Source organism: Ovis aries, chromosome 4, assembly GCF_016772045.2.
Source record: "Ovis aries strain OAR_USU_Benz2616 breed Rambouillet chromosome 4, ARS-UI_Ramb_v3.0, whole genome shotgun sequence".
Lineage (NCBI taxonomy): Eukaryota > Metazoa > Chordata > Mammalia > Artiodactyla > Bovidae > Ovis > Ovis aries.
The window spans coordinates 6,469,040-6,493,915 of NC_056057.1; the positions used below are offsets into that span (position 1 = coordinate 6,469,040).

At 49.9% G+C, this 24,876-nt stretch overlaps 1 long non-coding RNA gene across 1 annotated transcript; it reads left to right on the top strand.

Annotated features, from left to right (window-relative positions):
* The first annotated feature begins 21,245 nt into the window (after positions 1–21,245).
* LOC121819378 (uncharacterized) lies at positions 21,246–24,532 on the top strand. Its single transcript, XR_006059584.2, has 2 exons — positions 21,246–21,548; positions 23,640–24,532. It is a non-coding gene; the product is annotated as an uncharacterized LOC121819378 (long non-coding RNA).
* Positions 24,533–24,876: the final 344 nt, after the last annotated feature.

The following is a 24,876-nucleotide window of genomic DNA, read 5'->3' on the forward strand; positions in this document are numbered from 1 at the left end:
TATGCCATCAGAATCCCTCATTTTGTTAACTCCTCTCATCCTGATTAAGGATGATTTATGTACTTTTCTTTGATAAATATTAATACAAGAAAGAAAGGAAGTGAAGTTGCTCAGTCGTGTCCGACTCTTTGCAACCCCATGGACGATAGCCTGCCAGACTCCTCCATCCATGGGATTTTCCAGGCAAGAACACTGCAGTGGGGTGCCATTTCCTTCTCCAAGACATCTTCCCGACCCAGGGATTGAACCTGGATCTTCCACATTGTAGGCAGATGCTTTACCATTTGAGCCACCAGGGAACTACAAGTCGTGTTTTAATTCTATGAGATAGACATTTAATACTACAAAGCAGATTTTCATATGAAAAACTGTTATAAATTATGTCCTTTTCTAAAAAGAGCAGAGAAACTATTTTTAAAAAATTTCGTGACTAAGCACAATTTGTAAATGTATCTGCTTCTCTACCATCTGGTTTTCTGATCCACCACCTCACTCGCACTCCACCGCACCCTGTGATGTGGGTAATGTCATTCTCATTTCACCAAAAAGATGTTGCAAATACTCAAAACTAAAGTCACAAGGAGGAATTTATTTTGATACTTGCATGCTCTAAGGACGCAAAATATGAGATTACAAGTGGCTTCAGGGGGAAGAAAGGGATGGATGGCAAAGAGACGAAATTAAGATGAAGAGGCAGGAGGTGACCCTGATGTCTGTGGGCAACAGGTGCTCTAGACCCAGGGCTGGGATAGCTCACATTTTGCAGCTGTGATCCAGGGAGACAGATAGAATTGCTGGTATGATGATGAGTAAAATTCCATCCCTTTGTATCTGCTGAGTAACTTCCGCTCATTTGATACTGTCTTCTGAAGGAGGATGGGCAGGCATTTATTACAACACTTTAAAGAGGGGACACTGAGGCGGGGGCTGACTGAGCCCAGCCCGCCCTTGGGAGCAGCGAGGAGAGCGGGTAGGACTCCCGTCCCCATCTGGGGCCTCCCATGCCCGGGCTGAGGCCCCGCAGCTTCCCAGTTCTCACACCCTGACCCTGCCAGTGGTCTTGGGTAACAGGGTTCTGGATGCAGAGGTTGCACAAGCGCTGCTCAGTGAAGCCACCGGGTGCCCTCTGCGCCTGTGCTGGGGACACGGTTATTGCACAGCGGAGGCCGCCCAGATAAGGAGAGATTTGCGAAGTTCCCCAGCTGGTGTGCACACACTCGCAATTGACCCAATGACATCGCTCGCTGGTGGGTGAGTTCAGTGAAAACCACGGACGCCACCTGCTAACTCAGTGACCTAGAGGCCAGTGCAACGCCTAGCTGGCGTCCAGGGAATGTTCCACGTGGGTCAGCAGCAGGACGAGGTTAGGAATCTGTGATCTGGAGGCCCAAAGCCCCCGACTCCAGCTCCAGCTCGTTCTGTGTGATTCGGGCGAGTGATCCGGGTGTTGGTTTCCACCGCGGGGAAAAGCATTGCCCAGACAGAGGTTATTTCACCGGGCGCCCGGGGAGGAGCAAGAGCAAGAGCCGCATAAGCGCAGACTGTCTTTCTCCCCCTGCAGAACTGTGGGAACCACCTCTTCTACTCTCTCGAGAATCATCTAATTTATCTGCTGCCTTGACGAGTATGACCGATAGAAGTACTTTTGGTAGCATCTCTCATTAGCAAGAGGATCACATCCAGGTCACAACTCAGCTCTCATCCCAGGCCCTCTATTCCCATCTGAAGAAGATGAGCTGGGCTTGGTTGTGTTGGAGTCTCCTCCACCTCAGACCTCCCTCTGGAAAGGGGACGGGTCTGTCTAGGGCCGGTGGTCGGGGGGGAAGATACAGGGGGTTATCTGAGTTACAAAGAAACCAGAGAAGGAGAATGTCCAGCGGGCAGACTCTGGGCAGTGAGGTAATGGGAGAGCCAGCGACCCGCAGACCCCAGCCGGGCACACAGGGCCGGGGCTCCTGCACGTGACCATGCCTTTCCTGGCTAAGAGATGCTTCTGTTCGAGTCCAAAGGCTGCTGGCTTGGCCTGTCATCTCACCGAAAATATGTGAATTTACATGTCAGACTTTGCAGGAAAGGTTTTCAAAATCTTCAAAATGTCCCTTGAAGGCAAACAGGAAAACATTCTTCCCAGCAGGCATTATGAATGTGCCCACTGCCTTGTGACTCTTTGACCCCTGCTCCGGATTCCACATTGGCCGTCATACAGGTCGGTGGGAAACCCACCCCTACACCGCAGCCTGAAATCTGCCTTGGAAAGTCGTGTGCTCCTGGATGAACACTGAAGTTTTCTCATTTGAAAAATAACTGCCTGTTAGTTTAGAGCAATCAAATTAGGGGTGATAGCTTTAAAAAAACAATCTATAAAGTATTATGTTTTAAATCTATATATAATTGGGACCAAAAAAGTCTCAATTTATGGATTTACTCTTTCCCTTTGTCAGGAAACCACTTTAATTTTCTGCTTTAAAGCCTCTCTAAGATTCTGTGTAAATGCTTAAAAATATTTTGTTCTCGAAAAGTATTGTGATGATCAACAGATCTTCACACTTGAGGACAGTTTCTTCAGGGAAACATAAGCTAATTTCTGCACGTTGCCTGTATGCGGGACACCTCTGTCGTGGTTATGGCAACACCGTGAAAGTCTGTGGTTCCTTAACAGAGTGGCTCTGGCTTCCATGCCGTGTTTCCCTTCTTGAAGAAAGAAGAGGACAGTTTCTGGTCTGCCAAGACAGTTCTGTGACTTCAGTTATGGCCTCATTCCATCTGCTCTTGTCGGAAGGGCTTGGACATATGGATGCCTTTTGTAGTTAATAAAGAGGTGGGAGACCTCACCCCGATCAGTGCTAAGAAAATAAAGAAACAAAATAACACAGGCAAGCTGGAGAAAGGTGGCTGACAACACAGAAAGCAGAGCTTCTTATGGCAAATTAACTGGGCTGAGTGACCAGCCTGCGGAGGACTGTGAGTCTATGATGAGGACCAAGGGCACGACCAGCAGCCCGGCAGTGCTGGCCTGTTGTGTGTGCCGGTGAGAGAGGTGCCAGGGGGAGTCAGGTGAGCATCCAAGTCTCTCTATTCATTATTTGATAGCAGTGAGCTGCCATACTCCCACACATTACATTATTTGGTACCCAAGTCAGCATCCCTACTCCCACCCACTATTGGTAGCCAAGTCAGCATCCACAGTTCTACTCATTCTTTGGTACCCAAGTCAGCATCCATTTCCCAGCCATCATTTCGTACTTAAGTCAGCATCCACATTCCAAGTTATTATTTGGTACCCAAGTGAGCATCCATCCTAAAGGAAATCTGTCCTGAATATTCAATGGAAGGACTGATACTGAAGCTGAAACTCGAATACTTTGGCCACCTGATGCAAAGAACTGACTCATTTGGAAAGACCCTGATGCTGGGAGGGTTTGGGGGCAGGAGGAGAAGGGGAAGACAGAGGATGAGATGGTTGGATGGCATCACCGACTCAATGGACGTGAGTTTGAGTAAACTCCAGGAGTTGATGATGGACAGGGAGGCCTGGCGTGCTGCGGTCTATGGCATCGCAAAGAGTCGGACACGACTGAGCGACTGAACTGACTGACTAAACTGAGCATCCCTACTCCCACTCAATCCTGCATGAGCTGAAAGGTGGCTTTCACCAGAAACCTCAGACTGAGCTGCCGAGTCTTTGATAATGTCATATCACTATCTCCAGCCGCATCGCCCCAATGTCACAGGGTGGATCTTTCAAGGGCATTTCATCCAACTCTCCTTTCTCTGTTCCTCTTTTTCTGCCCGGACACATCTACTCCATCAGCAGATTCTCACGCCTCTGCCTTCAGTTCTAACAACATCCTGCACCTACACGCTTCTCTTTATCCCATCTTCAAACTCCTGCCCCCCTCTCCTGGACCACAGCTGTGGCCTTCCACCACTGCCTCACGTGCGTGCTTGCCCTCTAATCACTTTCCACGTAGAGACCAGAGAGACAGCTGTACTCACCTCTGGCCTCTGTTAGCCCCACCTATACGGCCCTTGGCCTCCCTTGTTCTCAGAGGAAAACCTGCCTCCCTTCTCACCTGGGTGCCCCACCTGAGGTGCCTGCTGGCTGCAATCCCCCCTCCTGCCCGGCCTCCATGTCCCAGGGGAGATGGGTTGCCTCTCCCCTCCTCACTGTTCCTCTGGGGCCTGGCATGGCAGCTTCAGGGCCCAGGTCCTCCTCAAGCCCCTTCCTCAAAGAGGCATCCCCTAATCACCCGGGTGGCCTAACCCCCAGCCGCTGCCAGGACCCCTGGGAGGAAGACAGCTGCGTTGACTTTATCTCTGCCTGAGCTCCCTGTGGGAGACGTGGTCCCTTTGTCCCGTCTCTACCACCAGGTCTCAGCCCAGGCAATGCTGAGTGGCTGAGTTTGATGTTCCAACCAACACATCACTTTTCCCACTGCGGCTTCTCCTGAGCCCCTCAGCTTGCACCCAGGCTTCTATCCTGGACCTGAGTGTCCTGGGCCAGACAGGAGGCGGGGCCACCACCCGAGGCGTCCACGCGTCCTCCTGCTTCCGTCCTCGGTGTGGCCACCTCCCCAGACAGCTCTGCCCCCACCCCCTCCTGCACCCTCCCCCGAGCACTGCTGTGGGTAGCACTGAGATGGACAGGATGACGCTGACATGAGCACAGGAGCATCTTTCTAGCAGTTTCCGGAGCTCCCCGTGTTATCTAGGGTTCGACAGACATGTTAGTTGGTGACCCCGGGGACACTGGTAAGAGAGAGGTGACGGGGGACACTGTGGAGCTCGTGGGGGACCCCGGCTCTGACCTGGGGGGTGGGAGTGTGCGTGGACTCCCCTAGGCCCATCCCTGCCTCGTTCCCGCCCCACCTGAAGTCCTGGTCCCGTGACTCAGTCCAAGAGGGATGTCAGCCTGGGTGGCCAGTCTCAGGAGTGGACTCTGATGTCCTGTCCCGTGCAGGAAGGACCCAGCTGCCCTCCTGGCTTCTCACCTCCCCTCACCCACCCCGCCTGCAGGAGCTTAGGCTGCACACCCCCAGGCCCCCAGCCCCCAAAGGCTGGCTTCTGGGGCAGCCTCCTCCTGGGAGCACCTGCCCCCCAGCCTGGGGGAGGCAGACAGCAGCCCCTGCAGCCCCCAGGCCTAGATCCCTGCAGGACTAGTCCTGCTCCCCAGATGCGCGACGGAGAGCTGAGGTGGCAGAGGGACGGACTTGGCCCAAGAGAGGGCAGAATCCAAGTTGCTGCCCAGCTGACCGGGAGCCGCAGGCGTGAGCGTTACCCACCATGTGGGCCTGGTTCTCACCCAGGGCTGAGCCGGGCTCTGATTGACAGGTGTAGGGACCCATCACTACTGCCACCTGCTGGCCAGGTACCTCACCTGCAGGCTCAGCTCTGGCAAGGTAATTCTGATCTCAGGTTGGCGCAATCATCCCTTCCCCAGTCTTGGGGGAAGAAGGCTTCCTCTAGGGTGAGAGGGCCAGAATCCCCTCCCCTTGCTTTCCTCTCCCGCCTCCCACCAAACCCAGATGTGTGCTTTCCACAGGCAGCTCCTGCGGGAGGAGCGCGCTGGAGCTGAGGGTGTCTCTACCAAGGAACCTCTAGTGGGAGTGGAGTGGTCTGGGTTGAATTTGGCTCCAGGCCTTCAAAAGCACTGACTGCACATCAGCCAAAACCAATCATTTAAAAATGTGTATTAAATACCAGGCCCGACCAGCCACTCCAGCTGGTTTACATTTCCTCGGGCCTCCAATCATTCATGAAACAAGGAAGCGCTGGCTGCCAGCAGCGCCCCTCTGGGCTGTCAGCATTCTCCCACCAGGACCTTCATTCCAGCAGATGGTGACTGCGTGTCCTCATCCTCGGGCCCTTGCAGTGACGATCTGACTCCTCAAACATGGGCGTCGAGTTCTCCTAAGAGCCAGGCCCTGCCATCAGCCCGGGCAGGCTGTCCAGGCGAGCAGCCCACAGAAAGCCACGTCTGTGTGTCGTCTGGGTGAAGGTGTCTCTTCGCGAGTTCATGCTCCTGCTTCTGACGCAGCTTCCCTGATCCTCCTGTGTCCTCACCTGTTACCTGGGACCAGGTGCCCGTTAAGATGCCCAAGATCCCCAGTGTAGAATTTTGCATTATGCAAGGCATGGATGGGACCTGGCTTTTGGGTTTGGAGTATCGGAGGGGCCAGGAGAACACTCACAGCAGTGTCCCCCAGTCATTCTGGGAGAAATAACAGGAAGGACTCTCAGAACGGAGGCAAAGTCACGAGGCTCCAGGTTGAGGACACGAAGGAGGAGGAGACGAAGGTGGGCCGAGTCTCTTGGGAAGGACCCTACTCCCGTGACCTTACTTGGGACCTTACTCCTGGGACCTTACTTGGCCACCTGCAGGCTCGTGGGATATCTGCACACCACCATCTTAATTCATTCACTTGCTCATCAAGTAATCATTGAGTGTCCACCGCCAAGGATTGTACCCGGGCGGGGCCGGATGTTAAGATGAAGCCTCTATGGTTTCTGTTCTCAGAGAGGGAGATGGAAAATCACCATAATATCACGTGATGGGTGTGAGGTGACGTGCTACCTTGTACATGACAACAGGGAGCTAAGAAACTCGCCTAGCCTGGGCTCTGATGGGCTTCCCCAAAGAAGAGGGAAGAGAGCTTGAGACAGAGGAGAGCCACCTCGGTTGCAGGTAGAGGAGGGATGGCCCCGACAGAGGTGCCGAGGCCCAGTTTCCGGGGCAGGAAGCAGAGTGGCCTCTTTGAGGATCTGCAAGCAGTCATGAGCTGGGGCAGGGGGCTGGGAGGCTGCAGTCTCCTGCCCAACCCCTGGGGGCCCCGTGGGAGAAAGCACAGTGAGCCCTGGGTGGTTTCTGTCCTGGGGGAGATGAGTAGACAGCTGCGTGAACCATGAGGTGGGCTGTCCGATGCTCCTTCAGAGGATGTGCAAGGAGAGCGGGGGCTCTTCCCAGACGGGGGTGTCTGCACCCAGAGCAGCGCCTGAGCTGCCACGGATGCTTAGTGTTTGCTGAGTAAATGAAAAAATCCTCTGCCCCATCCTTAGGAGGTGGCCTCCAGCCCAGGGTGTTCCCAGCTCCTCCTGAGTTTTCACTTCCTCTCCCTCAGCTTCAATAAGGAGGATGTTTCTAGATTGCTCAGGGCCAGGGGTAATGAATGGACCATTTGAGAGACACAACAGAAAGAGACCCCTGCTTTCTCGTTCTGCGGCTCTGGTTCTCGTCTCTGAAACTGTTCCTACTTGCTGGACCTGTCCTCACTTACCGTCACAGCGGTAGGAATGATGTTGCAGGTTGAGGTGGAGGAAACCAAAGATGGAAGGGGTTCATCCCCTTCTCCCTTGGGTCTAGGCAGATGGTGCCCCTGGAGACAGTCCACATGGCTCAGAGGGTCCTACCCACGTGGGGCTCTGCTGAGGCTGCATGGGAGGCTCAGGGGGCCCTGGGCCCAGGGTTCTGGAGGCGTTTGTGGACATCACCACTTGTCTCTGCTGTGTTGATTTTTGAAGTTGGACTGTGAAATCGCATTCAGGGTGAAAGTATAAGGGTTGAAGACAGTGGAGGCGTGAAAAGAACTTCAGATAAAGAAAGAAAAACTTGGAGGGGCTAAGTAACCATGCTGAGGCCTCACAGAGAACTCTGCCATGGGGGGCACAGACCTGGGTCACCGGGCTCCAGAGCTTTATTTTAATGCCTGCCTGGGAACCCCGGGGTGGGGGTGACAGCACAGATACAGGTTCTTGCACGCTTGTGGGAGCCTGCAGAATATGGGCAGCGTGTGCGTCCTCAGTTGTGCTTGATTCTTTGCGACGCCATTCTTTGTAGCCCACCAGGCTCCTCTGTCCATGGGATTTCCCAGGCGAGAATGCTGGAGTGTGTTGCCATTTCCTCCTTAGGGGATCTTCCTGACCCAGGGATCAAACCCACCTCTCCTGTGTGTCCTGCATTGCAAGCAGATTCTTTACTGCTTGAGCCACGTGGGCAGAGCTTCCTTTTAAGTGCACCGGTATCCCCTGACAATGTGATTCTGTGGCTCTTCCATCCAAAAGGGGTGTGGATCTCCGAGCCCCGCCATCTGGAGTTGTGACTAGTGTTGGTACAATCGATGGAAATGGGATTTTGCAAGTTCAGGGTCTAAACCTCTGGAGATCCGATGTTTTTGCTTTTGACCCTTTGAAACTCTGCCCTGAGACCACTAGCTAGGGAGGCCTATCTTGTCTTCTGGAGGCCAAGTGGTCACACAAGAAGAACCAAGGTCAAGACCGACTACCCAGTATGTGAGCCCAGCCCTGCTGAACTCGCACTGAAGGCAGCTGAATGGATGAGATGAGGCCAGATGATTGGAGCTGCAGCCCATTCTTATGGCCCTCAGGAATCTTACTGGTTGGTGTCCGAAGCTGCTGAACTTTGGGGAGGTTGGTTACGCATTAGTAAGTCACAGCAACATCATGTCCTTCACACCAGCAACTCGTCCTGCATCGTTTCATCCCATTCTCACAACAACCTGCAAGGCTCTTATTTGTCCATTTCACAGATTAGGAAACTGAGCCTCCCAGAGATGGCGCAAAGGCAGTCAGTGGCAGAAGAGCTAATGTTTGCACTGTCTACCTGGCCTGCATCCTGCACTCACCTGGTTTCACTCACTTGTCACCAACCACAGAGATGAAGTCAGACAGCTCATTAAGTTCTAGAAACAGGGGCTCCTGTCCAGGTCTGCTCCATCTGGTCACAGGAAACGGGGAGTCAAGGAAGGCACCAGGCCTCTAGGACCCCAGTGAAGAAGGGATGGGCTTGGTTCTGTTGGCTTTACTGAACAAGAACTAAAAACTCTTGTGAGTCAAAAAAATACCGTGACTGAGACCCACACTCACAGCTGTTCTGCACAGCTACACAATTTGAGGATGTAATGGAAGAAAACACTGGTGGTGTTGGGATCTACTGTTCTTCTGCTGGGTGACAAGCTGTCCTCAAGTTTAGCAACTCGAAGAAATCCAAGGGAGACAGGATTTCAGTGAAGTCACCAGCTAACGTTGCAGGTTGTCGGCCATGGGAAGAGGTTGAAGCGGGTCTAAGCGTGTGGCTGATGGTGGGAGGATTCAATCCATCGCCTGGTCAGGGAGGAAGAGGGAGAATGAAGGACAGTCGGCCCCCGGTGAATGACTCAGGGAACCCAAAGTCAGAGCTCTGTGACAGCCTGGAAGCGTGGAGTGAGGAAGGAGGTGGGGAGGTTTGGGAGAGAGGGGACACGTGTGTAACTATGGCCGATATGGCAGAAACCATCACAGTATTATAAAGTAATTATCCTCCAATTAAAATCAATAAATTACTTAAAGAAGAAAAACCTTTTATGCCTTAATCTAGGGAGCCCTTAATCAGGTGGGGGATGCAAGAGGGGGGTTGATGGGGTTCATGGGGTTCGACCCAGCGTTCTTACAGCCACCTCCACTCCTGCACAGGAGAAAATACTGGCAGCAACATTCCCAAGTATTTGCAGGAAGTTTGATCATCTCTGCTGCTGTAACAAACGGCTTAATGACTTGTGACCCTGCAGAGTGACTGTGTAAAGTCTGTACGCCTGTGGGATTTGAACAGAAGTGAAGGAATTATCTGATAATTCAAAGAAAAAGTATGTCATTTGATTTCATCCCCCTGGAAAATATCCACACTTTTATAAATCTCTGTGAGTCTCCGCCAGCCTCTAAAGGGTTTGACATTTTCCAAAGGGAAATGGAGGCATTGCCTTCGGATTGACAATCTGGCAATTCTATGATCTTAGGTCTTCACTTCAAAGGGTGTTTCCCCTCACAGGATGGCCCTTTCCTCTGAGGCACCAAGTGCTACCTAGCATTTCCTTGCTCTCTATCTTAACTAAATCTATTTGATAAAGATGGAAACATTCCCCACTCAACTTGCTGGTCTTTGATCAAAGAACTGCAGGAGGCAGAATCATTCAACAAAACACAAGAGGAGCAGGAAAAGAGAGAAAGAACAGCACAATACAAGAACATAACTGAGGAAAAATGGGGAGGCAGCCTGCCAGTCACCATCGCCTCTTAGACTGTCTGCTCCAGACTCTCAGTGCAAGGGCTCCCTGTGAAGGAGGATCTGGTCTCCAGGCTTAAGTTTCCCTCCCAGAGAAGCTAGAAGACTGCAGGTCCAGTTGCGCAGAGGCTGGAGCGACCTTCAGGCACTGGAGCTCTGCAACCCAACACCTGCCGGAGAAGGTTTGCACACTGAAGACAGAGCCAGAACTCTCTGTACACTGAGGTCTGCCAGGTCAGCTAGACAGCGCGTCCTGTGACCGCCTTGCCTGTCTGTGTGCGCTCTGCCTAGAATCTGGGGTGAACCAGAGCAGGGTTTCTCATACAGAAGAATCGTAATGGCTAAACACTGTTTATGAAAAAAGGAGCTTTTCCATTTAAAAATTTTCTGGTAAAATACCTGTAACATAAAATTACTATTTAACATTTTTATTTTTTGAAGTATAGTTGCTTGACAATATCATGTTTCAGGTGTATGGCACAGTGACTCATATATGTTTATATATTTCAGATTATATATATATATATATATATATATGTATGTTTCTGATTCATTTCCCTTACATTATGATAAAATATTGCGTATAGCTCCCCGTGCTAAATAGTTGGGCCTTGATGTCTATCTTATATGCTGTAGTGTGTCTATGTCAATTGCAGACTCCTAATTTATCCCTCCCTATAATACCCTTTCCTCTTTGATAACCACAAGTCTGTTTTCTATGTCAGTGAGTCCACTACTGTTTTGTAAATGAGCTTATTTGTATATGTATATTTTAGACTCTGCTTGTAGGTGATGTCATATGAATATTTGTCTTTCTCTTTCTGACTTACTTCAGTTAGTATGGTAATCTCCAGGTCATCTGTGCTGCTGCCAATGGCACTATTCCATTCCTTTCTGTGGCTGGGTAGTATTCCATCGTGTATACGTACCGTATCTTCTCCATTCATTCACCAGCCGATGGCGATTTAGGTAGTTTCCACATACTGGCTATTGTGAAAATTGCTGCTTTGAACATAAGAAGTGCAATTGTGCGTGTGTGCCCAGTTGCTCCATTCCTGTCCAGCTCTTTGCGACCCTGTAGGTTGTAGCCCGCCAGGCTCCTCTGTCCCTGGGATTCTCCAGGCAAGAATACTGGAGTGGGTTGCTTGCCTTGCCCTCCTCCAGGGGGTCCCAGCAATAGAACCTGCGTCTTCTACACTGGCAAGCAGGTTTCTCACCATTAGTGCCAACCTGAGAAGCCCAGGGGTGCATAAATCTTTTCAAATTAGAGCTTTCTCAATGGCACCCCACTCCAGTACTCCTGCCTGGAAAATCCCATGGACGGAGGAGCCTGGTGGGCTGCAGTCCATGCGGTCGCTGAGGGTCGGACAAGACTGAGCAACTTCACTTTCACTTTTCATTTTCATGCACTGGAGAAGGAAATGGCAACCCACTCCAGTACTCCTGCCTGGAGAATCCCAGGGACGGGGAGCCTGGTGGGCTGCTGTCTATGGGGTCACACAGAGTTGGACACGACTGAAGTGACGTAGAAGCAGCATGTCTGGGAGTGGGATTGCTGGATTGTATGGTAGCTCAGTTTTTAGTTTTTTTAAGAAACTTCCACACATTTTCATGGGCTTTCCAGGTAACTCGATTTTAAAGAACCTGCCTGTCAGTGAAGGAGACACGGGTCCTATCCCTGGGTCTGGAGATCCCCTGGAGGAGGGCATGGCCACCCACTCCAGTATTCTTGTCTGGAAAATTGCATGGACAGGGGAGACTGAGGGTCTACAGTCCACGGGCTCGCAAGGAGTCACACACGACTGAGCAATTGAGCACACACACACATACATTTCCACGGCGTGAAACATTCACAGTGCTGTGCAGCTGCTGCCAGGATGCTGCCAGGATGCTGCCAGGACTTCCTCCGAAACTCTGTCCCCATTCAACACTAAGGCCCTATCCTCTATCCCTCCACCAGCCCTGGTACCCTCTATTCTCCTTTCGGACTCTATGAATTTGACTAAATGCTTCATATGATGTAATCATACAGAATTTGTTTTTTTGCATCAAACATTTCACTGAGCATAATTGGATAATGAAATGGCAACCCACTCCAGTGTTCTTGCCTGGAGAATCCCAGGGACGGGGGAGCCTGGTGGGCTGCTGTCTATGGGGTCGCACAGAGTCGGACATGACTGAAGTGACTTAGCAGCAGCAGCAATGTCCTCAGAGTCCATCCATGTTGTGGCACTGTCCGAATTTCCTTCCTTTTTAAGGATGAATACATTTTGTTTTATATGTACACACACACACACACACACACGCACATCTATATATATCTCACATTTGTTTAACTATTCATCCATCAAGGGACACTTGAGTTATTTCTACCTTTTGGCTGTTATGAATAATGCTGCTATGAACATGGATCAACAAATAATTTTTGAGACTGTCCTTCTAATTCTTTGGAGCATATATCCACACGTGGTTAGTCCTTGATCATCCTTGATTCTCTGCTTAATCTTCTGAGAAATGGCTGTACCGTCTCACAGAGTAACCACACCATTTTATATCCCCATCAGCAACGAAAGCTTCCAGTCCCTCCACGTCCTCCCCATCTTCGCCAACACTTTCTTTTTTAATAGTGGTTATCCTAATGGATAATGCAGGGCTCCTTTGTTTAGTAGAACAGGAAATGAAGACTTAGCACATTTCAACACTTTGCTTAAGGTCAGCTCGCAAATAGCTGCAGGGCTGGGAATGGCGCTCAGAGCTCTGAATCCAAAGGGAAGGGTTTTCTTTCACTCCTTTCCCTGGTTCACCACACACCAGCTCAGGCTTAGAGGGGCTCTTGCCATTTGCAGGAAACAGCTCGTCATGGGGATCTGTGCTCAGCATGCATTGCTGGTGAGGCAGAGGAGAAACTATTACCAGTGGCTAGAAAGGAATCTGAAATTGGTTTGATCAAAAACAAGTCAATAACTTGAAACAGATAAAATCAGAATACTTCCTGACGTTTGGTGCAAATGCCCAGGGATCTAAATGTGGATAATTTTGGAAGCCAACTGAAGAGATGAGTTATGACTTGTCTCAAGGCTTCCTGCTTTCGGTTGGGCCTGGAAATGGCCGTGCCAGCCCTGCCAGGAGGTCTTCGCTCGTGGTTTTACTGGTTGGGGCTAATTTAGGAAGTGCTGGAAATCTTGTAGAAACCCCTTGGGAAATTTTTACCTTGTTTTCCTGCATCAAAAGAAGTTCCACTCAGTTAAAAAACCCTCAGAAGTGACATCTGATCTCCCTACTGGCTTATCTAGGCTAACCCTCACGTTCTTTCCTTGGTGCAATTTGGTATCAGGCAGCATGGCCTGGGCATGGAGGCTGGGCTGGGCAGAGAGATTTACCGGGCAATCTGCTGGCACTTGCCTGTGTCCTCCTATTTCACACACATGTCACCCTGTGAAATGCATGCTCATACCTCTGTCTCACCCCAGAAGACCTGGGGGCACAGAGAAGGTGAGTGAATTGATCCAGCATCCCCCAGCTAACAGTCAACAAATGTGAACACACATATAACTTCCCCAGTGACACTTTCTTCAAGCCCCTGTGTTTCACAAGAAAGAGTGGAGCTCTTACTATAACAGGTGAATGTTTGAATTCCTCCATCCAGCAGAAAGCATCCCAGTGGCTTTAGGTTCGGACTCCCACCCTCTTGGGCTTCCCGCCTCGTCTCCTGCAGCCACACCCGCTGCCCTCACATCTGGACAGGCCTGCCCCTCCCGGCTCGCGCCTTTGCCTCGTGCTGACCCCTCATATGTCTGCATCCTTCCCACCTTCTGAGGCCCTGCCCACAGGGTCCATGAGAGATCATAGCATCTCCCCTCCCTCTCCAATTCCCCCAGCACGTGCCCAGAGCTCCCCCTATCACACCGCACCGTGAGCTATCCACGTGTCTCCTTAAACCTAAAAGAGATCAGGTGCACAAAATGCCCAGCACGCTGGTGACACGTCTGGGAACTTAGGAGAGGAAGACATGAGTTACAGCCAAACAATGAAAGGAAAAGGTCTTTGCAAATCTCAGGGGAAAGAAAGTGTGAACTTGAAGCAGAAAATGAGGAACCATAGAGGTTAAGATTTGAACGTGTTGCTTCGTATCATTTTCTTACTGTTTGAGAGTCAGCAGAAGAATGGACGAACAAGGGTCATTGTCGCCGATAGACACTGTTCTCCATGCACCAAAAGTTAAATGAAATGTGGATTTTGAAGTTCAGAAAGAAATGGTTGGCATGGTTGAGATCTGAGGCTGGAGAAACAGGAGGCAAAGGATGTCAGGGACAAGAGGTTGCAGTTCAGAGTGAGGAGGGGGCTCCTCCGGTTAAGTTAGGTTTTCTTACAGCACACGTCCATTATAAAGAGATGCCTGGCAGTTAACAGATTTGAACGGGGGGATTCATCATTTCATCCCAGAAAACTGTGTCCTACAGGCATAGCGTTACTGGTGGCAAGGCTGTAATTACATTTGCTCATGGCTACTCATTAAGAGTGGAAGATCAGGAGAGAAATTTCAGCTCATGTTTTCTTCCTTACAGTCAATTTTAATAACTATGAACTGTGCTTCATGGCAGGCTCATCAAATTCTCTTTCTGTGAAAAGCAAAATAGGAAAGAGACTTCTTTTTAAATTGGAGTATAGTTGATTTACAATGCTATAATAGTTTCGGGTGCACAGTAGAGTGAATCAGTCAGACATAGACATATATTCACTCTTTTTAAGATGTTTTTCCCATATAGGACTTTCCAGAGTATTGAGTTGAGGTCCCTATGCTCTGCAGTAGGTCCTTATCATTACTAGTTACCCATTTTATACATAGCAGTATATATATGTTAATGCCAGTCTCCCAGTTTATCCCTCCCTCCCACCCCAGTAACCATCAGTCAGTCAGTCCATATACTCTTAGTTATAAAGACACAATAGACACATTCTGTCTTGTTTTCTTATTCTGTGATTCAAACATGTGCTCAGCGATTTGGAAATTGCATGTAAGGTTTTCAAACTGCATTTACATATCCAGCAACATGTGAAGCTCGAAAAAGAAATTAGAACCGGAGCGCCACTTATCGCTGGACAGCTAAGTGCCCAGGCTGATGGCAGCACCTCCATTAGTCACGGCCCGTCATTTGCATACGCCCACCAAGGTGGGCAGGCGGTGCCCTGTGCCCACGGAGGGCGGTGAGTCACAGGGACCGGGATCTGTCACCCGCTTGGGTCTGGCTCGATGGTGTGACTCACCGACACCGAGCCTCCAGTAGCCTCCCTGCCTCTTGCCCTGGCTACGTGTCTGTGGTGCTGGGTTCCCAGGGCCCAGCTTCTCCTATGTCTAGGGAGCACCGTCTACAGGCCTTGTTGACCCGCTGGTTCAAAGACGAATAAGCTATTTTTACTTGGAGACAGTCTCAGGGGGTTGAATCAGTCTGGCGGAAGGTTCTTTCTCTGTTCTTGGGTGCAGAGCGATCTGATGCTCCTTTTGGTTGCATAGCGGCTTCTGACTGACACAATCCACTTGTGTTCTGCGGCTGTGGCTGGAGGCAACGATGGAGCTGGAGTCTGGGGGGACACCGTGAGGAAGAAGGGGGGAACGCCAGCACCATGGCAGCTGAGCTGAGTTCAGGAGGGGCTGCAGGAGGAGTGTCTGAGTGGTGTCAGGAGCAGGACTAGCTGATATGCCTCCTTTCTACATGGTAATCCCCTGTGTTAGCCTCAAACCTGAGGCGAGTCATTAGAGGTAACAGTCTCGACTGTAGCTGTGATTTGAGCTTAAAAAGGATAAGCTCTGATAGTGATCTCATCGAGAGCTAGCTGGAGGCTTCTAGAAAACTGGAGGCATGACAGGAGCTGACAGCCCCCACCAGGATGAATGTGGGGAAGTGAGAGCTCCTTGGGGGGCTGTTTGGAGGGTGGGGCAGCCTGGAGCTGACTGTGACGATGGTGGGAAAGGCAGGGACGCTGGGGGTGGTCACACACCATTTCCTGTGTGTGCATGCTCAGTGGGGTCCAACTCTTTGCAACCCCGTGGACTGTAGCCCTCCAGGCTCCTCTGTCCGTAGAATTTTCCCAGCAAAAACACTGGAGCGAGTTGCCATTTCCTCCTCCAAGGGATCGTCCTGAACCAGGGATCAAGCCTATGTCTCCTGCATTGCAGGCAGATTCTTCACAGTTGAGTCACCAGGGAAGCCCCGGAGGTGGTCAGGCGACACTTAAATTCTCCCATTTTAGTACAGTTCTAGAAGAAATTTATTATAAATTGGATGTCAGTTTGTCCTCAATCTAAGATCTATTCACATATAATTCTGGCAAAGAAGCAAGCTTAAGAGCATATCCTGGGAAGATACATGTGATCCAGAAGCAAAGAGACCCCCAAGGCCAGAGGGAAGCCCTGAGAATGGAGAGGTGGGGGTGTAGGCAAAGACCCCAGGGGAAGGGAAGGGCCAGCCGGGTCTGGATTGGAATTTACCCCATACTAAAGTGAAAGTGAAAGTCTCTCATTCGTGTTTGACTATTTGAGACCCATAGTCCATGGAATTCTCCAGGCCAGAATACTCAAGTGGGTAGCCTTTCCCTTCTCCAGGGGATCTTCCCAACACAGGGATCAAACCCAGGCCTCCCATATTGCTGGCAGATTCTTTGCCAGCTGAGCCACAAGGGAAGCCCAAGAATACTGGAGTGTGTAGCCTGTCCCTTTTCCAGCGGATCTTCCCGACCCAGAAATTGAACCAGGGTCTCCTGCATTGCAGGCGGATTCTTTACCAGCTGAGCTACCAGGGAAGCCCTGCTGCTGCTGCTGCTAAGTTGCTTCAGTCGCGTCCGACTCTGTGCGACCCTGTGGACTGCAGCCTACCAGGCTCCTCCGTCCATGGGATTTTCCAGGCAAGAGTACTGGAGTGGGTTGCCATCAGGGAAGCCCTACCCCGTACTAAATATTAGCAAAATGGCCTCAGCCAGCTGACAGGTCCACCCACATCAGTGGGGCCCCTCACATCCACCCACACCCAGACTGAATGTCTAATCTTTACTTGGCGTGATGGCTAATCCTATGTGTCAACTTGGCTAGGTTCCTGTGGCCAGTCTTTGGCCAAACAACCACTCTGGATGTTATTAAGAAGGGTTTTTGTTTGTATTTTAGATGAGATCGACATTGAAATCTGCAGACACTGAATTAAGCAGATTGCCCTCCATTTGTGGGTGGGCCTCACATAATCAGTTGAAGGTCTTCAGAGTAAAGACTAGATCTCTTGAGGAAAAAGAAATTCTGCCACACACATACTCTTCTGTTAAATCATGGATATGCACATACATACATGTTTTAGGATCTGGCATCCTAAAAGAAGAAGAAAACAATCCCTCCCTTGGTCTCATATCCCCTCTCCTGCTCCTGCACCCTTTTCCTCCTGGTTGTCCAACCAAACTCCCTGCAGGAAGGTTCCTGGGTATCCAGCCCTGCTGTGCTTTCCAGCGAGCCCCCTACCCCCTGCAGCTCTTGCCGGGGCACTGAGGAGCTCCAGGCCACAACCCAAAGACACATTCAGAGCTTATCTAATTCAACCTCCGGCCAGTGTTCAGCACCATTTCCTTTTTGAATCTGCTTCTCCTGCAGGCCTCTGGGGACCTTTACTCTATTTTCTTCCTCTGATCTCTGCTTCCTTTCTGTGTCTCTGCTTAGTGTTGAGACATTGCTGGGCCCAACAACCCTGATCTGGGCTTCTTTCTTGTTCACCTGCCCTGACCTGAACCTCATCCAGCTCTGTGGATTCAAACACCAGGCTTGCACTCTTTACCCCAATTCTGTTTCTGCTGGTCTGGCCACTCCCTGAAGATCCAGGCTTTCACCTCCACCCTCATACTCAGCTTGTCTGTGTGGGTGTCTTTCCATCCTATCATGGTCATGGCCGAGCTCTTAGCTCTCACCACCAGTAAATGGGTATTCCTGTCTCATTAAACAGATCTATGCCGTTGCTCAGGCCATAAATAAGTATGAGGTTTCTCTTTCACTTTTCTTCTCTATTTAAGTTTTCACAGCTTTATTGAGATATTATTCCATACAATAAAATTCACCCATTGAAACTACCATTTAGTGTTTTTTAATATAGTCACAGAACTGTGCAGCTCTCACCATGAACTAGTGTATTTCATCACTCGAAAAAGAAGCGTTGTACCTGCTAGTAATCACCATACCCCCCACCCCAACTCGCCTCCCCGAGCCCCTGGCAGCCAATAGTCTACATCTCTATAGGTTTGCCTAATCTGCACATTTTATAAAAACAGAGCCATGTAACGCGTGGACTTTTGTGTCTGGCTTCTTTCGCTTAGCACAGTGTTCTTGAGGTTCTTCCCCATCAAGCACGTACTGGCCCTTCATCTCTTCTATGTTTTGGTTTGTTTGCTTTGTTTCATTTTTGGCTGTGCCTCGCAGCACCTGGGACGCTAGCTCCCTGACCAGGGAGTGAATCTGTACCCCCTGCAGTGGAAGCTTGGTGTCTTAACCGTGGTTATCCACTCCAGTCTGCTTGCCTGGAGAATCCCATGGACAGAGGAGCCTGCTGGGCTACAGCCCATGGGGTCACAGAGAGTCAGACATGACTGAGCGACCAGCACTTTTACACTCTCATGAAGCGGAAAGCAGGCCTCCGCCAGACACCAAATCTTCTGGTGTTCTGACCTTGGATGTTCAGCATCCAGGACCAGGAGAGAGAAATGCTTGTGGTTTAGGCTCCAGTCTGTGGAGTCCGTTACGCATCCCGAGCTGATGGAGTGCATGATGCCTTGCTGTTCCAAGAACTGCAGAGCCAGCTGTGGAAATCTGGGGAAGTTTTTCTGCGACTTGGAGTTTGAACAGGTATTAGAAGGATGGAGAGGATTTCAGTAGCTGTGGAGAAAAGGTAGGGCATTCCTGGGCAGCATGAAATATTGTTCCCCTTCGTAGGGTTTGTCTGTGACTGTGGATGAAGCATGGGCTACCCCGTGGTGTCTTGTTGCCTGAAGCTGGAGGCTGCTCTCTGAATGCTTCAGGTGTTTTGGTGGCTTAGATGCTGGGGAAGGACAGTCACGACCAGCTGTAGTTCTGTCCTGCCCCTGCCCCATCTCTAAGTCTTTCCTCATTCCCTAAAGAGCCCTGTCCTGTACCCCATTCCACAGCCTGGCTTTACATGATACACATTAAACAAATGAAGAATCACAGTTAGAGTTTCACCCCTTGAGACATTAAATGTACTATACGCACTGGCTGCCATAAAACGCCCCTGTGGAAGCCTCTTGCTCCTGGTAAAGCTCTGGAGAGCATGGAAGGAATTGCCACGTTGAAGGAGATGTCTCCACTGAGTGTTCTGCACGGCGGAGGTGGTGGGGAGCTGGGGCTGTGCTGAGGAGCCCGGTATGGCTGCAGTGCAAGGTGGTCAGAGAAACAGGGCGGACGTACCTCCGCACAGGTGATGTTCATGGGACTCCAATCAGGGAGACACCAGGAATAGTACCGCGAGAGTGTGAGATGGCAACAGAGGTGGCTGGAACTGCAGAAGCCAGGAAGGGGGCACCAACAAGACAGAGCTTAATTTTCTCTACACATCAGGTGTACTAGTGTTTAAACAACGAACACCTGGTTTTAAATTTGTATTTATTTAATTACTTCTACCACAACTTTGTGTGGCAGAAGCAGAAATCCACCTTGGAAAGGATGTCTGTTAAATAGACAAGTATAGCCATTTGAGTTAAATCTCTCAAAAGGCAGGAAAAGATAGAGTGACCTTTCGTTTGGCTTTAGGCAAATGATTAAAAGAAGTGATTTTATTTTTTTCACAAAATATCACATACAGATATCAAGAGAGAAAACTGTTTTTCACTCCAGTAGGTAAAAATAGCTGACTTCTCCAGACACAGCTAATGGCTCCTTGTTGCTCACAACCTGTAGAAACAGTGATGGAAAGTCAATGCCCTGGCATTTTCTGTATATCACATGAAGGAATTATCTGGGGGTATTCTAAAATTTTTAGCAAGGGTTGAATGCTGTTATTATGTGGAATCTAAAAAATAATGGTCCAGAAGAACTTATTTACATATCAGTAATACAGTCACAGATGTAGAAAGCAAACTGATGGTTACCAGAGGGTTAGAAGGGGTGGGAAGAACTGGGAGATTGGGGTTGACATATACACACTACTGTATATAAAACAGATAATTAGTAAGGACTTGCTGAATAGTACAGGGAACTCTACTCGATACTCTGTAAGACCTATATGGGAAAGGAATTCTAAAGAGTGGAATGTATGTATGCATATAACTGATTCACTTGGCTGTATACCTGAACCTAACACAGCATTATAAATCAACTATATTTCAGTACAAATTATTTTTAAAGTTCTGTTATTGTTTGCCTTCATCTCTTTCCCCTGATGATGCCCCTCCCTCATTCAGTTCAGTGGCCTTATAATGAGAAACCGAGTCCCCATCAATCTCTTGGTACAAACGACATCGTGGACACCAGTTGCAGGTTCTGGGGTTCTTTGTCCTGGACCGGCACCATCCATCTCAGAACGGCTGTGACTCTTCTAAGCAGCAAAGAAAGGAGGCGAGTCTGAAAACCGGTGCCCAGGTGGATGATCGGTTTTTATTGTCTGAAATCTAAGCAAAATCATACCATTTCCCTGGGCTCTGCGGGGATGTTGAAAGGATGCATGAGGCTCACTGAGATGAGAAGCGAGGGCTGCCTCCCTTCTCGTGTTACTGGCTGCTTGGAAATAGTTTGTCAAATTGTATTTATGGTTAGACAGGTTCACGTGGTAGCTTTAGAGTTACCCGCCTGGAACTATATTGGAAATGGAAAACGAAGGAGCAAGAGAATAATAAAGGGTCAATTAAGGCTCCAGGGAAGAGAGGAGAAGAGACAAATTCAGAAAGAATGGTAGAAGGAGTCAGAGATTTTTTTATTACTGCCTTAAGATATCAAGGGAAAGGATTACACAGGAGAGACTCTCCATCCTCATACAGAGAGCAAACTCAGAAAGCATTGGGTAACAGAAGGATGCTAGTTGTCCTCATCAGACTCACCAGTCGTCAGGCGACAGCTCTGCCCTGTCATCTAGTGTGACCATCGCCGTGTGTGCAGTGAGCCGGGGCTATTACCCGTTTCACAGGTGGGAGCAGTGAGGCTTAGGGAGCTGAAGTGACCTGCGCAGATTCACCCAGAGGTCACTCATGGAGCTGGTTTTTCAGCCTTACCTTCTAACTCCTCAGCACTGCTCTTTCTGCCAGACTCCTGCCTCGTGTGGAGGCAAGGATGCAAAAGCTCCAGCCGAGTTGTGTTCCTTTCTGAGCTGCCTCCTCAGCGAGTCGTGTGGAAGCTCCATCAAGCTCTGACCCTGCTGAGCTCATGGGGAGCCAGCACCACCATGGAAGGGGGGCTGCCGAGTCCTCTTCAGGGGCAGCCCCCTGGCTCAGAGATGAAGCCTGGGTTCCCAGCAACACGGAGAGGGAGGTAAGGGCCGGTGGGCAGGGAGTGGTCCCTGGGATTTTGGATGGGAAGAGAGAGGGGACAAAGTCCCTGCTGGGGGACTGGGCTCCATGCAGTCAGGGCCTTTGGAGGGGGTTGTGGGGTGCACCCAGGATTTTGCTCCTGGGTTCACAGAGGAGGGGCATCTGTCCTCTGGCTCCAGCCGCGGGGAGGAGTAGCACCCCTGGTGCCCTCACCCCCACACTCTTCATTGGGCCCAACTTCAGCATCCGCCTCTGAGGAGGACAGGCCAGCAGACAGGGGTCCTCTCTGTACGTGGTCGCAGAGCAGTCAGCAAGCCCAGAGGACAACCAGCTGCAGGCGGTGGCTGGAGGGAAAGGCAGGCGCCCACGGAGGGGTGGGAGCCGGGACACAGCTGGTGCACACAGGTCTGCTTCCAGACAGGGGGAGTCGGAGCCTGTGCGTGTGCTGAGGGTAGGCTTCTCTTCTACAAGAGGGTGGCCTCTTCCTGGCTCTCGCGTGCCCCAGGCTACTATCCCAGGAAATCTCCAAGAGTATTTTCTGGGTTGGACCTATAATATCTTGTTACGTTTGCACAGAGCTTTGAGGTTTACCAGGCTTCCCTGGCCATTCAGTGGTAAAAAGTCTGCGTGCGCTGCAGGAGACCTGAGTTCAATCCCTGGGTCAGAAGATCCCCTGGAGAAAGGAATGGCTACCTACTCCTGTATTCTTGCCTGGAGAATTCTATGGACAGAGGATCCTGGTGGGCTACCGTCCATGGGGTGGCAGAGTCAGACATGACTGAGTGACTAACACAGTTTCCCAAGCACATCCACACACAGTATCTCACCCAATTCTTCTGGAGCTCCAGGAGCTAGTCCGTGCTCAGAGCCCCATTTTACCAAGGAGAAAACAGATGTCCCAAGGGGCTACACAATTGTTAAGTAAGGGAGGCCAATTTCAGAGTTCTTTACTTTTACCAACAGCTTCAACTTCTCACTGTTTCACATGATTACACAATGTGGATACTCATACATGTCTTTCCCCAGACATTACTGAGCCCTCTCTGCAAATAAAATCCTTTCTGGTCCCCCAGCATGCGGTCTATGAAGCCACATGTGCACTTTGAAATGGTGGGGGTGGGGGCCCAGGAAGAGGAACAGTGGGGACTTAGGTCTTCTCCCAAGAGGGGACACTCACTGTTCTTTCTTTCCATTTTGCATCGGCACCAGACAGTCCTATAGTCATGTCATCACAAAACAAATAGAGCCGTGAAGACGGTTCACAGATTTCACACGGCCCCGGCTCATGTATCATGTCTCATCCCTGAGTGCTACATGACAGGCACGTATGCCAGAGAGTGTGTTGGCTTCCCAGCAGTGCTGAGCACGTGAGGACCACTGACCCCGTCTCATAAACAAGCCTGGGCTCCCTGAGGTGGGGTCTTCCTCAGATGTGCATGGCTAACAGACAACCTGCTCAGACCCAGTTCCGTGGTGCCTTTGGAGAGAGCAAAAGTGGAAGACACTTGGAGGCAGGCATCACCCTTCGTTGGAGAGGAGCTTGTTTGTCAAGGTCATATAACCAGTGCTCATGAAGCAAGGGGTGTCCGCTTAGCCCATCATCCTTCCCGCTGCAGCATCGCTGTCTGGGCTACGGCCATGGGGCTGGTGCAAGGGTCATCGTCATAAAGCACGCACTTCTGCTTAGTGAGGATTTCTCTTTTCCGGGGTTGTCTTGTTTGTCAAATGGGTATTATTAGCGTACCTCTTTTATGGACAAAGAAACCAAGCCTTTCATAGATTAAAAACCAAAACAGACTCACAGACAGAGAAAGCAAACTTATGGTTACCAATGGGGAAGTGGGGAGGGACACATTATGAGCATGGGATGGAGAGGTGCGCTGCTAGGAATAAAAGAGATAAACAATAAGGATATATTGTTTGGCACAGAGAAGAGCAACCATGGTTTTATAATAACTTGAAACAGAGTATAGTCTAAAAAAATACTGAATCACTACGTTATACATCTGAAACTAATACAATATTGTAAATCAGTGAGGTGCTCTGCTCTGCTCAGTTGCTCAGTTGTGTCTGACTCTTTGTGACCCCACAGACTATAGCCCGCCAGGCTCCTCTGTTCATGGGAATTCTCCAAGCAAGAATACTGGAGTGGGTTGCCATGCCCCCCTCAAATCAGCTATCATTTGAAAACTAAATATGCTTAAGGATAGAAGGCCAAGCTGTGCTGGAGCTGAGATTCCAGCCTGGCCCAGGGACCCGAGAGAAACAAGAAGTCCAAGGGGAAAGGAAGCAAATGTCTTGAAGCGAGGCTTGGTTGGTCCTGTTCTGAAAAACAAGCTACTTAGAGCTCGTTAATATTCTATAACACGTTTAAGAAGCAAAAGCCTTATGGGGGTTCTGATATAAGACAATTTTACAAAAGGATAAAAAGTTTCACCACATGGAGACAGATTGTGGCCCATGGCGCCTCTCAGCACCTTCCAGGGAAGAAAACACAACAGACTCGAGGGGCTGTCCTTCCCTGACGGTGGCTTCAGTGGCCTGAGAGCCCCTCGAATCGCATGCAGGTGCATGAATAAAGAAGATGGGACACAGATACACACTGGAGTGTTTCTCAGTCACAAAGAAGAGTGAAGTCATACCATTTGCAGTGGCAAGAATGGACTTAGAGGTTATCATCCTGCGTGAAGTCAGTCAGAAGGGAAAAGACAAATATCACGTGGCATCAGCTATACATGAAATATAGAAATATAACACAAATGAACTTATTTCCGAAACAGAAACAGACTCACGACAAACAAGCTTATGATTATCAAAGGGGGAAGATGAGCAGAGGGATGAATTTGGACTTTGGGCTCAACATATATACACTATTATGTTTAAAATAGGTGAACAAGGCCCTAGTGTTTAGCATAGGGAACTCTACTCAGTTTCTTGTAATAAACTACAATGGAAAAAATATATATGTTTGCTGTACACCTGAAACATTGTAAATCGACTCTGTATGTGTTAGTTGCTCAGTTATGTCCGACTCTTTGCGACGTCATGGACTGTAGCCCACCAGGCTTGTCTGTCCATGGGATTCTCCAGGCAAGAATACTGGAGTGGGCTGCCATGCCCTCCTCCAGGGGAGCTTCCTGACACAGGGATTGAACCAGTGTCTCCTGCACTGCAGGCAGATTCTTTACAGTGAGCCACCAGAGAAGCCCAAATCAACTATACTTCAACTAAAAAAAAATTCTGGAAAGAGAACCAGCTGTCAGTCAGTTGGGTTACTTTGTGCTTCATGCAGTTAATGGGACTTCAACCATGAGACTCTGGCTTATTCA